The 12,233-nt window shown below is 46.5% G+C and overlaps 1 long non-coding RNA gene across 1 annotated transcript; it reads right to left on the bottom strand.

Annotated features, from left to right (window-relative positions):
* Window positions 1-2,593: 2,593 nt before the first annotated feature.
* Window positions 2,594-8,392, bottom strand: LOC147081901 (uncharacterized). The gene is made up of 2 exons (XR_015076381.1): window positions 7,170-8,392; window positions 2,594-7,123 (listed from the first exon to the last, which is right to left on the bottom strand). It is a non-coding gene; the product is annotated as an uncharacterized LOC147081901 (long non-coding RNA).
* Window positions 8,393-12,233: the final 3,841 nt, after the last annotated feature.

Raw genomic sequence — 12,233 nt, 5'->3', positions numbered from 1 at the left:
TCCTGAACATTGTGGACGAATACTCCCGGTTCCCATTCGCCTTCCCCTGCCCAGACATGACCAGCGCCACGGTCATTAAATGCCTCAACAGCCTGTTCTGCCTGTTCGGTATGCCGAGCTACATCCATACGGATAGGGGGGCGTCCTTCATGAGTGAAGAGCTACGCCAGTACATGCTGTCCAAGGGGATCGCCACGAGCCGTACCACCAGCTACAAACCCTGGGGTAACGGCCAAGTGGAGCGAGAGAACGGGACAGTATGGAAAGCAGTCACTCTAGCTCTAAGGACCAAGGGCCTCCCTATCTCCCGCTGGCAGGAAGTCCTCTCGGATGTGCTCCATTCGATACGGTCGCTATTGTGTACGGCCACTAATACCACGCCTCATGAACGAATGTTTGTCTTTCCCCGGAAATCCACCTCAGGCGTATCCATGCCGTCATGGCTCTCCACCCCAGGTCCGGTACTCGTGCGAAGGCATGTGAGGGGCCACAAGACGGACCCTCTCGTGGAGCCAGTACACCTACTCCATGCCAACCCCCAATACGCATATGTCCGGCACGCCGACGGAAGGGAGGACACCGTGTCCATAAAAGACGTCGCCCCAGCCTGCATCGACAACAACCACGGCAATAGCGGCAACGACGATCACAGCAACTCTTACCCACCCACTACTCTTTCATCACCCCCGGAAGAACACCGACCAACGGCACCCCCACCAACTACCCCTTCAACAACCCTGGCGGCAGCCCCGGCAGAGACCAAGGAGGCTACCGGGGACACCCAGCCGACACCCGCGGCACCGCAACAGCCACGTCGGTCGCAGAGGACTATCAAACCCCCGAACAGACTAAATCTATTGAAGGGGTGAATGTGATGAAATATTCCATTCACCACTGCCTGTGACTGAGATCGGTTTCAGTGTCATTTCCCTTCCCCCAGACCTCATTGTATTGTGTACTGGAATGTGCTGTATTGTATACTGGAATGTGCTGGAATGTGCTGTGTGTAGGGCTCCGCCCATACCTGGCCCCGTTTGTAAGCTAGCTTCAGTCTGGCCTCAGTCTCCAGAAGGAAGACATCTCTCTCTCTTACGTGTTACTTTCTAAGTTAATAAAAGCCTTGCTTTTGTTCTGCTAACTTCGAGTCTCGGAATAATTGAGGCACATCAAACAGGGCGGGAGATTCTGTAAGTAAAGAGAGTGGGAGATTCTGTGAGTAAACAGAGCGGGAGATTCTGTGAGTAAACAGGGTGGGAGATTCTGTGAGTAAACAGAGCGGGAGATTCTGGGAGTAAACAGAGCGGGAGATTCTGTGAGTAAACAGAGCGGGAGAGTCTGGGAGTAAACAGAGCGGGAGATTCGGAGAGTAAACAGAGCGGGAGATTCTGTGAGTAACCAGAGCGGGAGATTCTGTGAGTAAACTGCGCGGGAGATTCTGTGAGTAAACTGCGCGGGAGATTCTGTGAGTAGACAGAGCGGGAGATTCTGTGAGCAAACAGAGTGGGAGATTCTGTGAGTAAACAGAGCGGGAGATTCTGGGAGTAAACAGAGCGGGAGATTCTTGGAGTAAACAGAGCGGGAGATTGTGAGTAAACAGAGTGGGAGATTCTGTGAGTAAACAGAGTGGGAGAGTCTGTCAGTAAACAGAGCGGGAGATTCTGAGAGTAAACAGAGTGGGAGATTCTGTGAGTAAACAGAGTGGGAGATTCTGTGAGTAAACAGAGCGGGAGATTCTGGGAGTAAACAGAGCGGGAGATTCTGGGAATAAACAGAGCGGGAGATTCGGAGAGTAAACAGAGTGGGAGATTCTGTGAGTAAACAGAGCGGGAGATTCTGTGAGTAAACATGGTGGGAGATTCTGTGAGTAAACAGAGCGGGAGATTCTGTCAGTAAACAGAGCGGGAGATTCTGAGAGTAAACAGAGCGGGAGATTCTGTGAGTAAACAGGGCGGGAGATTCTGTGAGTAAATAGGGCGGGAGATTCTGTGAGTATAAATAGCGGGAGATTCTGTGAGTAAACAGGGTGGGAGATTCTGTGAGTAAACAGAGCGGGAGATTCTGGGAGTAAACAGAGCGGGAGATTCTGTGAGTAAACAGAGCAGGGGATTCTGTGAGTAAACATGGCGGGTGATTCTGTGAGTAAACAGAGCGGGAGATTCTGTGAGTAAATAGAGTGGGAGATTCTGTGAGTAAACAGAGCGGGAGATTCTGGGAGTAAACAGAGCGGGAGATTCGGAGAGTAAACAGAGCGGGAGATTCTGTGAGTAAACAGAGCGGGAGATTCTTTGAGTAAAGAAAGTGGGAGATTCTGTGAGTAAACAGAGCGGGAGATTCTGTGAGTAAACAGGGCGGGAAATTCTGTGAGTAAGCCGAGCGGCAGATTCTGGGAGTAAACAGAACGGGAGATTCTGTGAGTAAACAGAGCAGGAGATTCTGGGAGTAAACAGAGCAGGAGATTCGGTGAGTAAACAGAGCGGGAGATTCTGTGAGTGTCAGGGTTGGGGAGCCACGGGGCCGTATAAATACGAGGCCGTGCTCTCCAGGCAAAGGTAGGATCTGGACCCAAGTGCAGAAACCAGACAAGAGACAAATATACAATACTTTGTTTGAACTTTACTAAATTCACACATAACCAGATTAACACAAGGGACACAGCAATATACATAAGAACTAGAGACAAGAGAACTAGAGACAAGTTACAAGACAGCTAGTCAAGATAGGAACTCAGGACAGCTTCCATGAGGAAGCCCACTTGTCTATACTGAGCTTGCAACAAGCTACCACAAGGGGCAACCGGCTTGCCAAGGCACAACTCCAGACAAGCTACCCCGAGGGTAATCGGCTTATCAATGCAAGGCTCAAGACAAGATCCCAACGGCTCCCACATAGCAACACGCTAGTCCAAACAGCACCTTACCAAGACAAGCAGCTCAACAGAACAAGACTTAAATACATCTTAAATCCAGAGACAAGAACACAGACTTAGATACATAGCTCGAGAGAACTAGAACACAAACTTAGATACATAACTCGAGAGAACTAGAACACAGACTTAGATACATAGCTCGAGAGAACTAGAACACAGACTTAGATACATAGCTCAAGAGAACTATGGCAGCCAGCTTGTGAAGGCAAGCTGCCATAGAGGAAAGGCTAGTCACACAGAGAACCTAGTCAAGACAAGGCACATTGTCAAGACTAACTCCCTGGTTCACCCTAGTGAGGACTGAGAGTTGAGTGAAACAACAACAGAACTTATATACCAAGAAAACCAGGTGCCAACCATAAACAGCTAACAGGCTGATTAAAAACTAACAGGGTTAGGAACAATTAACACCAGAGAACGAGAAACAATTAACACAGGAGACTGACAAGTGAAGGTGCCATCTAGAGGTTACAAAAAGGAACTGACTGGCACCCTCACAGGACCCCCTCCCCAAGGAACGGCTCCTGACGTTCCAAACACAGGGCTCGAGAGAGAGAGACAAACAGGAGCTCGAGGGGCACAGGACACGAAAGACACTGGGCGCTAAGACACTGGGCGCTAAGACACTGGGCGCTAAGACACTGGGCGCTGATTTAAATGAACATAGAGCAAATACTTAAATTCTCTAAACTTCTGAATTAGTGGTATGGATAACCAAGTGGGGAAAAGACTTAAAGGCTTAAGCTAGATCAATCCAAAGTCACACGTGTAAAACAGAGGCAGCCACACACCCTCCAGGGCATTTAGAACCAAGTCAAAAAACTGAAAGTCTGTTTTAATACACATGGCGAATCTTCTTAGCTTCTCAAGCCATGATATCTTCCATTCCAACTTTTCATGAACTGCAGATGTTCAGAAATCTCAAGACGAAATCATCCTCTTCATCCACTAGCGGCAGGGACATGTCGTGGCAATCATATGACCAAAATCTTTGTAAACAACAGAGTCATCATTCTCCAAAGTTAGCACGCTCAATGGATTATATTCCAAAGGGATCCAAGAAGGGCGAAGACTCGAGAATTTAACTTGTCCAAGAGAGCTTGAGAATTCAATTGTCCAGGAGGACTCGAGAATGTCTTATCCAGCAGAGCTCAAGTTTCATTTGTCCAGGAGAATAACAAAACACAACAGAGTCTTCTTCCTAGGGAACTCGAGAATTAAACACAAAAACACAAGGGGGGAGTCATTTGCCCCAGAGAGCTTGAAAACTTAATTTGCCCAGGAAGCTTGAGAATTTACTTGGGATTTAACACAGAAGGCCCAGGAAAAGCTTGAAAGTTTAACACAGTAATGGTCCAGTAACCTTGAAAATTCACTTGAATTTAACATAGGAGACCTGAAAGTTCTCGAAAATTCTAACACAGTAAAGACTCAGGAAGCTTGAAAATTTACTTGGGATTTAACACAGAAGGCCCAGGAAGCTTGAGAATTTACTTGGGGGTCTAACAGTAGAGGCCCAAGAGACTTGAAAATTTACTTGGGGTTTAACACAGTAGAGGCCCAGGAAGCTTGAAAGCTTTACCTGGGGGTCTAACAGTAGAGGCCCAAGAAACTTGAGAGGTCGGCTTGAAAATATAACACAGGCCCAGAAAACTTGAAAGTTTGCTCAAAATTCTAACACAATGAAGGTCCAAGAGACTTGAGAGTTCACCTGGGGGGTCTAACACAATTGAGGCCCAGGAGACTTGAGAGTTCACCTGGGGGTCTAAATACAGTAACGGCCCAGGAGACTCAAAAATTTTACTTGAAAGTTTAACACTATGAAGGCCCAGGAGACTCGAAAGTTCACACAAAAATTTAAACACAAGAGACTTGAAATTTTAACACAGTGGGGGGGTCTTACTCCTAGGAGACTCAAAAAATTGCCCAAAAGAACTAAAAAATTTAACTCGAGAATTTATATCGCCTAAGAGAACTTGAAATTTTAACTCGAGAGTTTCAAACCTTAGCCGGTTGGTTTCTGCTGGGTCCATGTAAGGCTCAGTCCTACTGTCAGGGTTGGGGAGCCACGGGGCCGTATAAATACGAGGCCGTGCTCTCCGGGCAAAGGTAGGATCTGGACCCAAGTGCAGAAACCAGACAAGAGACAAATATACAATACTTTGTTTGAACTTTACTAAATTCACACATAACCAGATTAACACAAGGGACACAGCAATATACATAAGAACTAGAGACAAGAGAACTAGAGACAAGTTACAAGACAGCTAGTCAAGATAGGAACTCAGGACAGCTTCCATGAGGAAGCCCACTTGTCTATACTGAGCTTGCAACAAGCTACCACAAGGGGCAACCGGCTTGCCAAGGCACAACTCCAGACAAGCTACCCCGAGGGTAATCGGCTTATCAATGCAAGGCTCAAGACAAGATCCCAACGGCTCCCACATAGCAACACGCTAGTCCAAACAGCACCTTACCAAGACAAGCAGCTCAACAGAACAAGACTTAAATACATCTTAAATCCAGAGACAAGAACACAGACTTAGATACATAGCTCGAGAGAACTAGAACACAAACTTAGATACATAACTCGAGAGAACTAGAACACAGACTTAGATACATAGCTCGAGAGAACTAGAACACAGACTTAGATACATAGCTCAAGAGAACTATGGCAGCCAGCTTGTGAAGGCAAGCTGCCATAGAGGAAAGGCTAGTCACACAGAGAACCTAGTCAAGACAAGGCACATTGTCAAGACTAACTCCCTGGTTCACCCTAGTGAGGACTGAGAGTTGAGTGAAACAACAACAGAACTTATATACCAAGAAAACCAGGTGCCAACCATAAACAGCTAACAGGCTGATTAAAAACTAACAGGGTTAGGAACAATTAACACCAGAGAACGAGAAACAATTAACACAGGAGACTGACAAGTGAAGGTGCCATCTAGAGGTTACAAAAAGGAACTGACTGGCACCCTCACAGGACCCCCTCCCCAAGGAACGGCTCCTGACGTTCCAAACACAGGGCTCGAGAGAGAGAGACAAACAGGAGCTCGAGGGGCACAGGACACGAAAGACACTGGGCGCTAAGACACTGGGCGCTAAGACACTGGGCGCTAAGACACTGGGCGCTGATTTAAATGAACATAGAGCAAATACTTAAATTCTCTAAACTTCTGAATTAGTGGTATGGATAACCAAGTGGGGAAAAGACTTAAAGGCTTAAGCTAGATCAATCCAAAGTCACACGTGTAAAACAGAGGCAGCCACACACCCTCCAGGGCATTTAGAACCAAGTCAAAAAACTGAAAGTCTGTTTTAATACACATGGCGAATCTTCTTAGCTTCTCAAGCCATGATATCTTCCATTCCAACTTTTCATGAACTGCAGATGTTCAGAAATCTCAAGACGAAATCATCCTCTTCATCCACTAGCGGCAGGGACATGTCGTGGCAATCATATGACCAAAATCTTTGTAAACAACAGAGTCATCATTCTCCAAAGTTAGCACGCTCAATGGATTATATTCCAAAGGGATCCAAGAAGGGCGAAGACTCGAGAATTTAACTTGTCCAAGAGAGCTTGAGAATTCAATTGTCCAGGAGGACTCGAGAATGTCTTATCCAGCAGAGCTCAAGTTTCATTTGTCCAGGAGAATAACAAAACACAACAGAGTCTTCTTCCTAGGGAACTCGAGAATTAAACACAAAAACACAAGGGGGGAGTCATTTGCCCCAGAGAGCTTGAAAACTTAATTTGCCCAGGAAGCTTGAGAATTTACTTGGGATTTAACACAGAAGGCCCAGGAAAAGCTTGAAAGTTTAACACAGTAATGGTCCAGTAACCTTGAAAATTCACTTGAATTTAACATAGGAGACCTGAAAGTTCTCGAAAATTCTAACACAGTAAAGACTCAGGAAGCTTGAAAATTTACTTGGGATTTAACACAGAAGGCCCAGGAAGCTTGAGAATTTACTTGGGGGTCTAACAGTAGAGGCCCAAGAGACTTGAAAATTTACTTGGGGTTTAACACAGTAGAGGCCCAGGAAGCTTGAAAGCTTTACCTGGGGGTCTAACAGTAGAGGCCCAAGAAACTTGAGAGGTCGGCTTGAAAATATAACACAGGCCCAGAAAACTTGAAAGTTTGCTCAAAATTCTAACACAATGAAGGTCCAAGAGACTTGAGAGTTCACCTGGGGGGTCTAACACAATTGAGGCCCAGGAGACTTGAGAGTTCACCTGGGGGTCTAAATACAGTAACGGCCCAGGAGACTCAAAAATTTTACTTGAAAGTTTAACACTATGAAGGCCCAGGAGACTCGAAAGTTCACACAAAAATTTAAACACAAGAGACTTGAAATTTTAACACAGTGGGGGGGTCTTACTCCTAGGAGACTCAAAAAATTGCCCAAAAGAACTAAAAAATTTAACTCGAGAATTTATATCGCCTAAGAGAACTTGAAATTTTAACTCGAGAGTTTCAAACCTTAGCCGGTTGGTTTCTGCTGGGTCCATGTAAGGCTCAGTCCTACTGTCAGGGTTGGGGAGCCACGGGGCCGTATAAATACGAGGCCGTGCTCTCCGGGCAAAGGTAGGATCTGGACCCAAGTGCAGAAACCAGACAAGAGACAAATATACAATACTTTGTTTGAACTTTACTAAATTCACACATAACCAGATTAACACAAGGGACACAGCAATATACATAAGAACTAGAGACAAGAGAACTAGAGACAAGTTACAAGACAGCTAGTCAAGATAGGAACTCAGGACAGCTTCCATGAGGAAGCCCACTTGTCTATACTGAGCTTGCAACAAGCTACCACAAGGGGCAACCGGCTTGCCAAGGCACAACTCCAGACAAGCTACCCCGAGGGTAATCGGCTTATCAATGCAAGGCTCAAGACAAGATCCCAACGGCTCCCACATAGCAACACGCTAGTCCAAACAGCACCTTACCAAGACAAGCAGCTCAACAGAACAAGACTTAAATACATCTTAAATCCAGAGACAAGAACACAGACTTAGATACATAGCTCGAGAGAACTAGAACACAAACTTAGATACATAACTCGAGAGAACTAGAACACAGACTTAGATACATAGCTCGAGAGAACTAGAACACAGACTTAGATACATAGCTCAAGAGAACTATGGCAGCCAGCTTGTGAAGGCAAGCTGCCATAGAGGAAAGGCTAGTCACACAGAGAACCTAGTCAAGACAAGGCACATTGTCAAGACTAACTCCCTGGTTCACCCTAGTGAGGACTGAGAGTTGAGTGAAACAACAACAGAACTTATATACCAAGAAAACCAGGTGCCAACCATAAACAGCTAACAGGCTGATTAAAAACTAACAGGGTTAGGAACAATTAACACCAGAGAACGAGAAACAATTAACACAGGAGACTGACAAGTGAAGGTGCCATCTAGAGGTTACAAAAAGGAACTGACTGGCACCCTCACAGTGAGTATACAGAGCGGGAGATTCTTTGAATAAAGAGAGTGGGAGATTCTGTGAGTAAACAGAGCGGGAGATTCTGTGAGTAAACAGAGTGGGAGATTCTGTGAGTAAACAGAGCGGGAGATTCTGTGAGTAAACAGAGCGGGAGATTCTGTGAGTAGACAGAGCGGGAGATTCTGTGAGTAAACAGAGCGGGAGATTCTGTGAGTAAACAGAGCGGGAGATTCTGTGAGTAAACAGGGCGGGAGATTCTGTGATTAAACACAGCGAGAGATTCTGTGAGTAAACAGAGCGGGAGATTCTGTGCGTAAACAGAGCGGGAGATTCTGTGAGTAAACAGAGCGGGAGATTCTGTGAGTAAACAGGGCGGGGGATTCTGGGAGTAAACAGAGTGGGAGATTCTGTGAGTAAACAGAGCGGGAGATTCTGGGAGTAAACAGAGCGGGAGATTCTTGGAGTAAACAGAGTGGGATATTCTGAGAGAATACAGAGCGGGAGATTCTGTGAGTAAACAGAGCGGGAGATTCTGGGAGTAAACAGAGCGGGAGATTCTGCGATTAAACAGAGCGGGAGATTCTGTGAGTAAACAGAGCGGGAGATTCTGTGAGTAAACAGAGCGGGAGATTCTGTGAGTAAACAGGGTGGGAGATTCTGTGAGTAAACAGAGCGGGAGATTCTGGGAGTAAACAGAGCGGGAGATTCGGAGAGTAAACAGAGCGGGAGATTCTGTGAGTAACCAGAGTGGGAGATTCTACGAGTAAACTGCGCAGGAGATTCTGTGAGTAGACAGAGCGGGAGATTCTGTGAGTAAACAGAGTGGGAGATTCTGTGAGTAAACAGAGCGGGAGATTCTGTGAGTAAACAGAGTGGGAGAGTCTGTCAGTAAACAGAGCGGGAGATTCTGAGAGTAAACAGAGTGGGAGATTCTGTGAGTAAACAGAGTGGGAGATTCTGTGAGTAAACAGAGCGGGAGATTCTAAGAGTAAACAGAGCGGGAGATTCTGGGAATAAACAGAGCCGGAGATTCGGAGAGTAAACAGAGCGGGAGATTCTGTGAGTAAACAGAGCGGGAGATTCTGTGAGTAAACATGTCGGGAGATTCTGTGAGTAAACAGAGCGGGAGATTCTGTCAGTAAACAGAGCGGGAGAATCTGAGAGTAAACAGAGCGGGAGATTCTGTGAGTAAACAGGGCGGGAGATTCTGTGAGTAAATAGGGCGGGAGATCCTGTGAGTATAAATAGCGGGAGATTCTGTGAGTAAACAGGGTGGGAGATTCTGTGAGTAAACAGAGCGGGAGATTCTGGGAGTAAACAGAGCGGGAGATTCTGTGAGTAAACAGAGCAGGAGATTCTGTGAGTAAACATGGCGGGAGATTCTGTGAGTAAACAGAGCGGGAGATTCTGTGAGTAAATAGAGTGGGAGATTCTGTGAGTAAACAGAGCGGGAGATTCTGGGAGTAAACAGAGCGGGAGATTCGGAGAGTAAACAGAGCGGGAGATTCGGAGAGTAAACAGAGCGGGAGATTCTTTGAGTAAAGAAAGTGGGAGATTCTGTGAGTAAACAGAACGGGAGATTCTGTGAGTAAACAGGTCGGGAGATTCTGTGAGTAAACAGAGCGGCAGATTCTGGGAGTAAACAGAGCGGGAGATTCTGTGAGTAAACAGAGCAGGAGATTCTGGGAGTAAACAGAGCAGGAGATTCGGTGAGTAAACAGAGCGGGAGATTCTGTGAGTATACAGAGCGGGAGATTCTTTGAATAAAGAGAGTGGGAGATTCTGTGAGTAAACAGAGCGGGAGATTCTGTGAGTAAACAGAGTGGGAGATTCTGTGAGTAAACAGAGCGGGAGATTCTGTGAGTAAACAGAGCGGGAGATTCTGTGAGTAGACAGAGCGGGAGATTCTGTGAGTGAACAGAGCGGGAGATTCTGTGAGTAAACAGAGTGGGAGATTCTGTGAGTAAACAGAACGGGAGATTCTGTGATTAAACACAGCGGGAGATTCTGTGAGTAAACAGAGCGGGAGATTCTGTGAGTAAACAGGGCGGGAGATTCTGTGATTAAACACAGCGGGAGATTCTGTGAGTAAACAGAGCGGGAGATTCTGTGCGTAAACAGAGCGGGAGATTCTGTGATTAAACACAGCGGGAGATACTGTGAGTAAACAGAGCGGGAGATTCTGTGAGTAAACAGGGCGGGAGATTCTGGGAGTAAACAGAGTGGGAGATTCTGTGAGTAAACAGAGTGGGAGATTCTGGGAGTAAACAGAGCGGGAGATTCTTGGAGTAAACAGGGTGGGAGATTCTGAGAGTAAACAGAGCGGGAGATTCTGTGAGTAAACAGAGCGGGAGATTCTGGGAGTAAACAGAGCGGGAGATTCTGTGATTAAACAGAGCGGGAGATTCTGTGAGTAAACAGAGCGGGAGATTCTGTGAGTAAACAGGGCAGGAGATTCTGTGAGTAAACAGAGCGGGAGATTCTGTGAGTAAACAGAGCGGGAGATTCTGTGAGTAAACAGAGCGGGAGATTCTGTGAGTAAACAGAGTGGGAGATTCTGTGAGTAAACAGAGTGGGAGATTCTGGGAGAAATCAGAGCAGGAGATTCTGTGAGTAAACAGGGTGGGAGATTCTGTGAGTAAACAGAGCGGGTGATTCTGTGAGTAAACAGAGCAGGAGATTCTGTGAGTAAACAGGGCGGGTGATTCTGTGAGTAAACAGGGCGGGAGATTCTGTGAGTAAGCAGAGCGGGAGATTCTGTGAGTAAACAGAGCGGGATATTCTATGAGTAAACTGAGCGGGAGATTATGTGAGTAAACAGGGCGGGAGATTCTGTGAGTAAACAAGGCGGGAGATTCTGTGATAAACAGAGCGGGAGATTCTGTGAGTAAACAGAGCGGGAGATTCTGTGAGTAAACAGGGCGGGAAACTCCGTGAGTAAACAGAGCAGGAGATTCTGTGAGTAAACAGGGCGGGAAATTCTGTGAGTAAACACAGCGGGAGATTCTGTGAGTTAGCAGATCGGGAGATTCTGTGAGTATACAGGGCGGCGGATTCTGGGAGTAAACAGAGCGGGAGATTCTGTGAGTAAACAGAGCAGGAGATTCTGGGAGTAAACAGAGCGGGAGATTCGGTGAGTAAACAGAGCGGGAGATTCTGTGAGTATACAGAGCGGGAGCTTCTTTGAATAAAGAGAGTGGGAGATTCTGTGAGTAAACAGAGCGGGAGATTCTCTGAGTAAACAGAGTGGGAGATTCTGTGAGTAAACAGAGCGGGAGATTCTGTGAGTAAACAGAGCGGGAGATTCTGTGAGTAGACAGAGCGGGAGATTCTCTGAGTAAACAGAACGGGAGATTCTGTGAGTAAACAGAGCAGGAGATTCTGTGATTAAACACAGCGGGAGATTCTGTGAGTAAACAGAGCGGGAGATTCTGTGAGTAAACAGAGCGGGAGATTCTGGGAGTAAACAGAGCGGGAGATTCTTGGAGTAAACAGAGTGGGAGATTCTGTGAGTAAACAGAGCGGGAGATTCTGGGAGTAAACAGAGCGGGAGATTCTTGGAGTAAACAGAGTGGGAGATTCTGAGAGTAAACAGAGCGGGAGATTCTGTGAGTAAACAGAGCGGGAGAGTCTGTGAGTAAGCAGAGCGGGAGATTCTGTGAGTAAACACAGCGGGAGATTCTGTGAGTAAACAGAGCGGGAGATTCTGTGAGTAAACAGGGCAGGAGATTCTGTGAGTAAACAGAGCGGGAGATTCTGTGAGTAAACAGAGCGGGAGATTCTGTGAGTAAATAGGGCGGGAGATCCTGTGAGTAGACAGAGTGGGAGATTCTGTGAGTAAGCAG

The sequence above is a fragment of the Somniosus microcephalus genome, unplaced genomic scaffold (assembly GCF_052327205.1).
Source record: "Somniosus microcephalus isolate GS21.2 unplaced genomic scaffold, FLI_Smic_1.0 scaffold306, whole genome shotgun sequence".
Taxonomy (NCBI): Eukaryota; Metazoa; Chordata; class Chondrichthyes; order Squaliformes; family Somniosidae; genus Somniosus; species Somniosus microcephalus.
The sequence above is the reverse complement of the archived record's forward strand: the minus strand, read 5'-3'. Positions and strand labels throughout refer to the sequence as shown.